The sequence below is a fragment of the Triticum urartu genome, chromosome 1A (assembly GCF_056163025.1).
Source record: "Triticum urartu cultivar PI428250 chromosome 1A, HENAU_Tu73, whole genome shotgun sequence".
Taxonomy (NCBI): Eukaryota; Viridiplantae; Streptophyta; class Magnoliopsida; order Poales; family Poaceae; genus Triticum; species Triticum urartu.
In genome coordinates, this window is record NC_141873.1 from 93,088,728 (window position 1) to 93,100,869 (window position 12,142).

Genomic DNA, 12,142 nt, shown 5'->3' on the forward strand with positions numbered 1-12,142 from the left:
GCTTCCCCTTCTGTCACTGGGATCAAGCACTGTAAGATGGAACCCATCACAAAGCACCTCTTCCCATGGCAAGAAAAATCGATCTAGTGGGCCTAACTAAACCAAAGATTCGAAGAAGAAATACGAGGCTGTAAGTAATCATGCATGTAACATCCCAAGTTTTCAATTTGGAATGTTATACACTAGACCATCATTGCATATCATCTTTATTGCATTTTTGTTGATCCTAGAAATTTCACGCAACTCAAGGACCCTCGGACAGAGTTGGGGATTTCGTTATTTTCATATTTAAGTTGTCTCAAATTTTGAAAATAGGATCATTTGATTTTATTTATTTTATCTTCAATTATTTCTATTACAAAAATAATGAGAGAGGGAATAAAATGACTTTCCCAAAATAAAGGAATATTGAGGATTTAATTAAAAAATAAAATAAGATTTTATTTTGGTTTTATTTGCTATTTTATTTGAATTTAGGAAAAATGCGCGTTTTTCAAATTTGCATTTAGGCCCCAAATAAATGTTCATCCGTGCGGCTTAATTTTAGAAGCCGGGGAAAATTTGTTTCGGGATTTTTGGAGTCGGTTTACTATTTCTTTTGTTTTTTTTCGAGCGTAATTATTAGAAAAAACGTCCGAACCGACCTTGGGCCGTAACCGACAAGGACTCTCCTGGCCGGGCCTCTTATAAGCCGCGCCCCGCCCCGGCCGAAGCCCACGCCGCCGCCCCGCCCTAACCCTAACCCTAGCCGGCCCCGCCGCCACCGCCGCCGCGCCCCGCCGCCGCCGCTGCCGCGCCGCCTGCACCGCCCGCGCCCCCGCCCCGCCGCCGCCGCCGGACCGCCACCGCCGCCGGACCGCCGCCGCCGCCGGAGTCACCGGAGGTAGTTTTTTTTCGCCTCCGGTTTTTTCTCGAAAAACCGTTCGGTTTTCCAACAGTTTTGTTCGTTTTTTTAGTTTCGGCTTTTTTAAATAGATCAGTTTTCCGGTTTATTTAAATAGCGAGTGTTCGCCCGTTCTTTCGTTCTAACGAACGTTCGTCGTACTCTTTTTCTCAGAATAAATCCGCGATTTTTCTGATTGCGATTTCTGATCTGATTTTTGTTTTAGTATAACTTTTCGCTCGTTTATCAGAATCAGGCGATTCAAGCGCCTAGAGTTTCGTCTCGAAACCCTCTTTCCGTTTAACTAACTTAAACAAGTTTTTGCCACTATAAAAATTGCCCTAGATCCAGAATAGTAAACGAAGCCTCTTTCTTTTGCTGTTTGTCTTTCGTTGCTTCGTTCGGTTTGATTCTTTTTGCCAACTGGAGTTCTTAAGTTGAACTTTCTGGTTAGATCTCTTATGTGAGTTTTACCTGTGCATTAGTTGAGTACTTATTGTATGCTTGTTTGTTTGTTTGTTTGCGATAGAGTACCCGGAGTGCGCCGCTTGCTACTTCGAATCGCTAGGTTTCCCGGATCATCAGCAAGGCAAGTAACACTTTGATCATGCTTTCCAACTACCCAGTTTTATTGCATTAGATCAATCCTCACACATTGCATGATTAGGATCTAATTAAATTGTGGGTTTGGGAATTAGTTGAGGTAGTACCTATTACCTATTATTATCAAACCTTTGGGAGTTACTTCTACGTTTGCTTATTATGCCATGCTATGCTAGTAGATGTGGATTGGGTGAGTGTATCCATGATAGATGTGAGATTGTTAATTAATGGTTTACTTAAGGTGCCAACTTAAATACACATTTGGGTGGATTGAGGCATCTGGGTATTCCAGCGATTGCCTATTTTTCTTCATGGACCACCACCCAGACTCAAAGGGATCATGAGATTATTCATGCTAGAAACTTCCGTCTACAGCCACAAGCTATTATGGGCTCTAGCATAGTTGACTAAGTCATGCGAACTCTTACAGTGGTAGACTAGCAGATGTAGGGGATGTAGGTTGGTACGGTCTACCCGTTCGTAAGGTGCTAGCGCTTCTGAAAGACTATGTCTCGGTCATCCGTTTCTCGAACACCATGTAGTGTGAGAAATCCAACGGAGGAGATCGAGTCTTGTGGGGAAAAGTGCGCAAACCTCTGCAGACTGTACAAACTAATCATGGTTAGCTGTGTCCCCGGTTATGGACGTCTTGAGTATCTTGTACCTGGATTATCATGTGAATCTCAACATGCTACTCTAAAATTTAATTTTGTTGGGTTTTGTTTAATGATGATGCTTAATTGGGATTGAGAATGCTGTCAACCATTCTCAATGTTTAACAACTACCATGATAGTTAAAAGAAAATTTATTCCTTTGCAGTAGGGAAAAATTGGCTTTCCGCAAAACTAAAACCATAGAGCTTTCCACCAGCCAAATATGCATATAGAATAGACTGTTTCATTCCATTACTCTCTATGTGCTACTTTGCCAGCATATTCCATGTGCTGACCCATTTTGGGCTACAACGTTAATGTTGCAGACTTTTCAGACGATGATTAAGGAGTTTTAGGTCGTGGTTCTATACTCAGTGATGCCGTTGGAGTTGATGGACTCACTTATCTTCCAAGCCTTCCGCTATTATCGTTATTAGATGGCCTTAAGCCATATTTATTGTAGTAAGTTCTCTTTTGGGACACCTGATGTAATAAGTGTGTGATTGCTACTCTGTTATAAATCCTTAAAGTACTGTGTGGTGTTAGCATTACTGATCCAGGGATGACACCTGAGCACAGAGATTAGACCGTTTGAGGTCTGGTCGCTATAAGATGGTATCAGAGCACACGCTGACTGTAGGACACGACCACTAAGATAAAGACCTAGATCACTACTCACTCTCCTCTCTTTTCTGACTTCTCATCTTTTCTACTCTTTTAGGATGGCGGATGCAAGGAACAAGTTCACTCAATCGGATGAAGATACACCCTTTGGACGTCACTTGAAGGAAGTCACTAGATACCTGAACATAGGAGTACCAAGCTTCACCGGAACCTACAATGCCACATTACCTGAAGAAGAGCGCTGGATGATTCAAGTTCAAGTTCCAGGAAGGACGTTCATGCCAGTCATCGAGCCCATAGAGTTTTCTTTTGATGCACCAACTTGGAGTCTAGGAAAGAGCATGGCAGCTCACATTGTCATGGGAAGTATTGGAGAAGTCTACCGCAATGATCTCAAGGATACTATCTACCAGATTTGTGGGTGCCGAGATGATCACTGGGAGATGATCAGCACCAGGAAGGATAGATCAGTTGCAGCTTTTATCCAGGAGTTAAACCAGCACATTCGACGTCAGGAAAACCAGATGTGCGCTGACATGATAAATCTAAAGAAGGCAAGGACAAGAATCAAGGAACTGGAGGAAGAACTCAAGGCTACACGTGAAGATTATGAAGAGGAAATTGAAGTATTAGTGGAGAAGAATGATGATCTAATCAAGAAGATCGGAATATTCATGGGAGGCCCTACACCAGTAGAAGAAGACGAAGAACCCAAGGAGATTCGCCCGGAAGACTACATCATCATCGACGACACCGACTCGGATCCAGATGATAGCGATGATGACTATGTTGATGAAGCTGGAGCAGATATCATGGAGTCTGCAACCGAAGAATATTTTTAGTAGACCACCTCATAAGTAGTAGTAGTCCACCATGTAAATATAGTAGTCCGAGCACTTTTGTGATAGTTAGATCGATTGTATGCCCTTGTTTGATTGATTAAATGAAGTGAATTGTTTTCTTTTGCCTCATGTGCATATGGGTAGTGTTTTCTCTTTAGACCCCCTCTATTCTTAAATCTCATCTTTTCTAAACCCTCAGATGCCTCCGAGACGTGACCCCGGATTTACCTTCCCACCGGAGCTCACCCAGCTGATCCAGCAGCAGAACACATTGATGCAGTTGTTAGTCCAGAATCAGAACTAGGGGAACAACAACAACAACAACCCACCACCACCACCACCTGTTGATCACTTTGCCCGTTTTCTTAGGCTAAATCCGCTGGTGTTTTCCAGTAGCACCGAGCCGATAGTGGCAGATGATTGGCTCCGCAAGACAGCTAGAGAGTTGACCACAGCAGGATGCACGCATGCGGAAAAGGTGAAGTTTGCCGCACATCAGCTTGAAGGACCCGCAGCATCATGGTGGGACAATTTCACAGCCACTTTCCCCGTCGACACTGTCACGTGGGACCAGTTTCAGCAGGCTTTTCGAATTGCCGATGTTTCAGCAGGAGCTATGGCCATGAAGAAGCGAGAGTTTCACAACTTGCGCCAAGGAGGACGGACTGTTGGCCAGTATGTGGAGGACTTTAGTAAATTAGCACGTTATGCCCCAGATGACGTTGCTACAGATGCAACAAAGCAGGAGAAGTTTCTGGAAGGACTGAATGATGAGTTGAGCATGCAGTTGATGGTAGCAACCTTCAACAACTACCAGGAGTTGGTAGATCGTGCTCTTATGATTGAAGGGAAGCAGCAGCAGATTGAGAATTGCAAGAGGAAGTATGGACAAGGGAAGCACAATTCAGGAGCTCAGCAGAAGCCACGTTTTACCCCTAGACCAGGAGGACATTTTCAGCATACCCATGGAGGAGGTAGCTCGCACAATCACAATGGCACCAAGAATAGTAATGGGAATGGAGGAAGTAACGGACAGAACCGCACCAATCCATCGACCTCAGCCAAGAGAGACCTGAGCCAACTCACCTGTTTTAAGTGCCAGAAGAGTAGACATTATGCCAATGAATGTCCTGAATCACGGAATGGAAACGGCAATGGAAGCTCTGGGAAGAAGCCGAACCCTTTCAACAGGGGACAGGTGAACCACGTTAACGTGGAGGAGGTTGAAGAGCAGCCGGATGCAGTAATCGGTAAGTTTTTGGTTAAGTCATTTACTACACTTGTTCTTTTCGATACTGGTGCATCGCATTCATACATATCAAGGGGATTTGTGGATAAGTATAAACTGCCAACCCAAGCCCTTAGGTCACCCATGTTAGTAACCTCGCCTGGAGAAGAATATATGGCTAGCCTATGGTGTGATCGGTTGCCATTAAGGATTGGTAACTACGTATTTCCCTCAGACCTAATAGTGTTGGAATCTCAAGGATTGGATGTGATATTAGGCATGGATTGGTTGTCGATGTATGGAGGAAACATCGATTGCGCCAGTAAGTCGATTTTGCTTACCACCCCAGAAGGGAGAAGGATCAAGTATGTATCCCGGCATGTGCCGAAGAGAACTCAAGTAAATTGTTTAATAGGAGTTGTGCAGGAGGAAGTACCAGTAGTGAAGGATTTCCCCAAAGTATTTCCAGAAGAGTTGCCAGGCATGCCACCGTATAGAGATATTGAGTTTTTGATTGAGCTTTTGCCAGCCACATGGCCAATATAAAAAAGACCATATAGGATGCCTGCAAAGGATTTGGTGGAAATTAAGAAGCAAATTAAGGAGTTACTGGATAAAGGATATATTCGCCCAAGTTCTTCACCTTGGGGATCGCCAGTACTTCTAGTGGAAAATAAGGATGGATCGTTAAGGATGGCTGTTGATTATAGAGGTTTGAATGAAGTAACCATCAAGAACAAGTACCCACTACCGATGATCAATGATCTGTTTGATCGATTACAAGGAGCTATGGTATTTTCCAAGATCGATCTGCGATCAGGATACCACCAGTTGAAGATTCTAGAACAGGATATACCCAAGACGGCTTTTACCACCAGGTATGGGCTGTACGAGTATACCGTTATGTCATTTGGTCTGACTAATGCACCTGCATATTTTTGAACATGATGAACAAAGTGTTTATGGAGTTCTTGGATAAGTTCGTCGTAGTGTTCATTGATGATATCCTGGTTTACTTGAAGAATGAAGAGGAGCATAAGGAGCTTTTGCGTTTGGTGCTTGGTAAACTCAGAGAACATCAACTATATGCCAAGTTCAGCAAATGTGAGTTTTGGTTGAAGGAAGTTGGATTTCTCGGACATGTTATATCCAGAGAAGGTATAGCAATAGATCCCGCTAAAGTTGATACCGTGACCAAGTGGGAAGCGCCAACAACAGTTGGAGAGATCCGGAGTTTTCTTGGACTCACAGGATATTACCGGAGGTTTATTGAGAATTTCTCAAAAATTGTGAAGCCTATGACGGAGTTGTTGAAGAAGGATACCAAGTTCATATGGACTGAGGAATGTGAGGCTAGTTTTCAGGAGTTGAAGAAACATTTGGTTACCTCACCTGTGTTGATTTTACCGGATCAGACCAAGGATTATGAGGTGTATTGTGACGCTTCATGTCGAGGACTTGGAGCAGTTCTTATGCAGGAAGGAAGAGTTATTTCATATGCCTCACGACAACTTAAGCCTCATGAGTTGAATTATGCTACGCATGATTTGGAGTTAGTAGCCGTAGTGCATGCATTGAAGACTTGGAGACATTTTCTGATTGGAAACCATTGCGAGGTGTACACGGATCACAAGAGTTTGAAATATATTTTCACACAGAAGGAGTTGAACCTCAGACAAAGGAGATGGTTGGAGCTCATCAAGGACTATGATATGAAATTGCATTATCACCCCGGAAAGGCTAACGTAGTAGCTGACGCGTTAAGCCGTAAGAGTCATGTCAACACCCTAATGACGGGAGATTTACCAAGGGAGTTAGCCGAAAATCTTCGAGAGCTATGTATGGAAATAGTCCCGAGAGGCTATGTAGCAGCATTGGAGATTCAGTCCATTTTGATGGATAAGATCAGAGAAGCTCAAAGGACCGACAAGGAGATTGCTTCTATTAAGGAGAAAATGAGCAACGGAAAAGCTAAGGGATTTCGTGAGGATGAGCACGATACCCTATGGTTTGAAGACCGTGTCTATGTACCAAATGATTCGGAGATCAGGAAGTTAATCTTACAGGAGGCTCATGATTCACCATATTCGATTCACCCAAGAAATACCAAGATGTATTTGGATTTGAAGGATATATTCTGGTGGACCGGAATGAAGAAGGATATTGCAGAATATGTAGCAGTTTGTGATGTATGTCAGAGAGTAAAGGCAGAGCATCAGAAGCCAGCAGGATTGCTACAACCATTGCCAATACCCGAATGGAAGTGGGATAAGCTAGGCATGGATTTTATTACAGGATTGCCCAGAACACGTTCAGGCTATGACTCGATATGGGTTGTAGTCGATCGTTTGACAAAGGTAGCTCATTTCATTCCCGTGAAGACTACCTATACCAGTGCAAAGTTGGCAAAGATATATATGACCAGAATTGTTTGTCTACATGGAGTTCCAAGGAGCATAGTATCAGATGGAGGAACCCAATTTACCTCAAAGTTTTGGAATCAGTTGCATGAAACTTTGGGAACCAGACTGGAGTTTAGCACAGCTTTCCACCCGCAGACAAATGGACAGACGGAGAGAGTCAATCAGATTTTGGAGGATATGCTAAGAGCTTGTGCGCTAGATTATGGATCTAGCTGGGACGAGAATTTGCCGTATGCAGAGTTCTCTTACAACAACAGCTATCAATTCAGTTTGAAGATGGCCCCTTTCGAAGCCTTGTACGGAAGGAGGTGCAGGACCCCATTGTCTTGGGATGAAGTTGGAGACCGTCAGTTGTTTGGTCGGATCTGATTACGGAGTCTGAAAAGAAATTGAAATTGATTCGCGATAGGCTCAAGGTAGCTCAATCCAGGCAGAAGAGTTATGCAGATTCTAAACGCATGGAGACAGTTCACGAAGTCGGAGACCGAGTTTATCTTCGAGTATCACCACTTCGAAGAGTTAAGCGCTTTGGAGTTAAGGGAAAGTTAGCGCCACGTTTTATAGGCCCATACAAAGTTTTGGAGCATATGGGAGAAGTTGCCTATAAGTTGGAATTGCCCGAGGGATTGTTGGGAGTTCACGACGTGTTCCACGTTTCCCAGTTGAAGAAGTGCCATGCAGAGATGGCTGACATACCGCTGAGAGATACGGTACCGCTGGAAGCTATTCGAGTCACCCGCAGCAAGGTTATCAAGTTTTGCAAGGTTCAGTGGAGCCACCACACGAAAGATGAAGCCACCTGGGAGCGAGAGGAAGATTTGCTGAAGGACCACCCTCACCTATTTTCAAGCCAACCCGAATCTCGAGGGTGAGATTCATCTTAAGGGGGTAGGTTTGTAACATCCCAAATTTTCAATTTGGAATGTTATACACTAGACCATCATTGCATATCATATTTATTGCATTTTGGTTGATCCTAGAAATTTCACGCAACTCAAGGACCCTCCGAGAGAGTTGGGGATTTCGTTATTTTCATATTTGAGTTGTCTCAAATTTTGAAAATAGGATCATTTGATTTTATTTATTTTATCTTCAATTATTTATATTACAAAAATAATGAGAGAGGGAATAAAATGAGTTTCCCAAAATAAAGGAATATTGAGGATTTAATAAAAAATCAAATAAGATTTTATTTTGGTTTTATTTGCTATTTTATTTGAATTTAGGAAAAAAATGCGCGTTTTTCAAAATTGCATTTAGGCCCCAAATAAATGTTCCTCCTGTGCGGCTTGATTTTAGAAGCCGGGGAAAATTTATTTCAGGATTTTCTGAGTCCGTTTAGTATTTCTTTTGTTTTTTTCCGAGCGTAATTATTTAAAAAAATGTCCGAACCAACCTTGGGCCGTAACCGACCAGGACTCTCCTGGCCGGGCCTCTTATAAGCCGCGCCCCGCCCCGGCCGAAGCCCACGCCGCCGCCCCGCCCTAACCCTAACCCTAGCTGGCCCCTCCGCCACCACCGCCGCGCCCCGCCGCCGCCGCCGCCGCCGCCGCCGCCCCGCCGCCGCCGCCGCCGCCGGACCGCTGCCGCCGCCGGAGTCGCCGGAGGTAGCTTTTTTTCGCCTCCAGTTTTTTCTCGAAAAACCGTTCGGTTTTCTGACAGTTTTGTTTGTTTTTTTAGTTTTGGTTTTTTTAAATAGATCGGTTTTTCTGGTTTATTTAAATAGCGAGCATTCGCCCGTTCATTCGTTTTAACAAATGTTCGTCGTTTTTCTTTTTCTCGGATTAAATCCGCGATTTTTCTGATCGCGATTTCTGATCTGATTTTTGTTTTAGTATAACTTTTCGCTCGTTTATCGGAATCAGACGATTCAAGCGCCTAGAGTTTCGTCTCGAAACCCTCTTTCCGTTTAACCAACTTAAACAAGTTTTTGCCACTGTAAAAATTGCCCTAGATCTAGAATAGTAAACGAAGCCTCTTTCTTTTGCCGTTTGTCTTTCGTTGCTTCGTTCGGTTTGATTCTTTTTGCCAACCGGAGTTCTTAAGTTGAACTTTCTGGTTAGATCTCTTATGTGAGTTTTACCTGTGCATTAGTTGAGTACTTATTGTATGCTTGTTTGTTTGCAATAGAGTACCCGGAGTGCGCCGCTTGCTACTTCGAATCGCTAGGTTTCCCGGATCATCAGCAAGGCAAGTAACACTTTGATCATGCTTTCCAACTACCCAGTTTTATTGCATTAGATCAATCCTCACACATTGCATGATTAGGATCTAATTAAATTGTGGGTTTGGGAAGTAGTTGAAGTAGTACCTATTACCTGTTATTATCAAACCTTTGGGAGTCACTTCTACGTTTGCTTATTATGCCATGCTATGCTAGTAGACGTGGATTGGGTGAGTGTATCCATGACAGATGTGAGATTGTTAATTAATGGTTTACTTAAGGTGGCAACTTAAATACACATCTGGGTGGATTGAGGCACCTGGGTATTCTAGCGATTGCCTGTTTTTCTTTACGGACCACCACCCAGGCTCAAAGAGATCATGAGATTATTCATGCTAGAAACTTCCGTGTGCAGCCACAAGCTATTATGGGCTCTAGCATAGTTGACTAAGTCGTTCGAACTCTTACAGTGGTAGACTAGCAGATGTAGGGGATGTAGGTTGGTACGGTCTACCCGTTCGTAAGGTGCTAGCGCTTCTGAAAGACTATGTCTCAGTCATCCGTTTCTCAAACACCATGTAGTGCGAGAAATCCAATGGAGGAGATCGAGTCTTGTGGGGAAAAGTGCGCAAACCTCTGCAGAGTGTATAAACTAATCATGGTTAGCCGTGTCCCCGGTTATGGACGTCTTGAGTATCTAGTGCCTGGATTATCATGTGAATCTCAACATGCTACTCTAAACTTTAATTTTGTTGGGTTTTGTTTAATGATGATGCTTAATTGGGATTGAGAATGCTGTCAACCATTCTCAATGTTTAACAACTACCATGATAGTTAAAAGAAAATTTATTCCTTTGCAGTAGGGAAAAATTGGCTTTCCGCAAAACTAAAACCATAGAGCTTTCCACCAGCCAAATATGCATATAGAATAGACTGTTTCATTCCATTACTCCCTATGTGCTACTTTGCCAGCATATTCCATGCGCTGACCCGTTTCGGGCTGCAACGTTAATGTTGCAGACTTTTCAGACGACGATTAAGGAGTTTTAGGTCATGGTTCTATACTCAGTGATGCCGTTGGAGTTGATGGACTCACTTATCTTCCAAGCCTACCGCTGTTATCGTTATTAGATGGCCTTAAGCCATATTTATTGTAATATGTTCTCTTTTGAGACACCCGATGTAATAAGTGTGTGATTGCTACTCTGTTATAAATACTTCAATTACTGTGTGGTGTCAGCATTACTGATCCAGGGATGACACCTGAGCACAGAGATTGGACCGTTTGAGGTCTGGTCGCTACAATGCATATAAGAGATCAAAAGACTCAAATAACTTTCATGGATAAAAACATAGATCTGATCATAAACTCAAAGTTCATCGGATCCCAACAAACACACCATAAAAAGAGTTACATCAAATAGAGCTCCAAGAGACCATTGTATTGAGAATCGAGAGAGAGAGAGAGAGAGAGAGAGAGAGAGAGAGAGGAAGCCATCTAGCTACTAATTACGGACATGTAGATCTATGAAAGACTACTCACGTATCATCGGAGAGGCACCAATGAGTATGATGACCCCCTCCTTGATGGTGTTCATGTTGGATCTGTGGTTCCTGGAACTTGCGGCGACTAGAATTGACTTTCATCGACTCCCTCCTCATCATGGTGGCCGCCGGGATGATGAAGATGGTCACCGGTGATGATTTCCCCCCTCCGGCAGGGTGCCGGAATAGGGTCTAGATTGGTTTTTCGTGGATACAGAGGCCTGCGGCGACAGAACTTCTGATCTAGGGTTACCCGTGGGGGTTTTGGGATATTTGGGAATTTATAGGGCGAAGAGGCGGTGCGGGAGGCCACCGAGGTGGGCACAACCCACCAGGGCGCGCCTGGGCCCCCAGGGGCGCCCGGGTGGGTTGTGCCCCCCTCCCCCTCGGGGCACCCCTCTGGTACTTCTTTGGCCCATTGGATGTCTTCTGGTCCCAAAAAATGTACAAAAAGTTTCACTACATTTGGACAACGTTTGGTATTGATTTTCTGCGAAGTAAAAAAACAAGCAAAAAACTGCAACTGGCACTGGCACTGGGCACTATGTCAATAGGTTAGTCCCAAAAATGATATAAAGTTGCTATAAAATGATTGTAATAACATCCAAGAATGATAATATAACATCATGGAACAATCAAAAATCATAGATATGTTGGAGACATATCAGGATACCCTATTTAAGGTTGCTCTCTTGAGTGTTCTTGGTGAGAACATAGTTGATGCTTATGCGTCAATTGACAATGGAAAAGATATGTGGGATGCCCTTGAGGCTAAGTTTGGGGTCTCGGATGCCGACACTGAGTTTTACATCATGGATGAGCACTCCCTGGTCGAGAAATCTCACGAGATACAGTCATTTTCTAGAGAACTTGAGCAATTCAATTGTATGTTACCATACAAGTTTGTTGCCGGAGGCATCATCACTAAGCTTCCTCCCTCGTGGAGGAACTTTGCTTCCTTACTGAAGCATAAGAGGCGGGAGTTTTCCGTTCCGGATCTCATTGGTACTATTAATGTGGAAGAAAAGGCGAGAGCAAAAGACACACGTGCTCGAGGTATTGAGGGAGGAACTAGTGCCAATCTGGTACAAAAGAAAAACTTCCAGCCCCACAAGTTCAAGAACAAAGGCAAGTTTCATGGTAAAGCAAAGTTTGATGGGAAGAACAAGGCTGTAC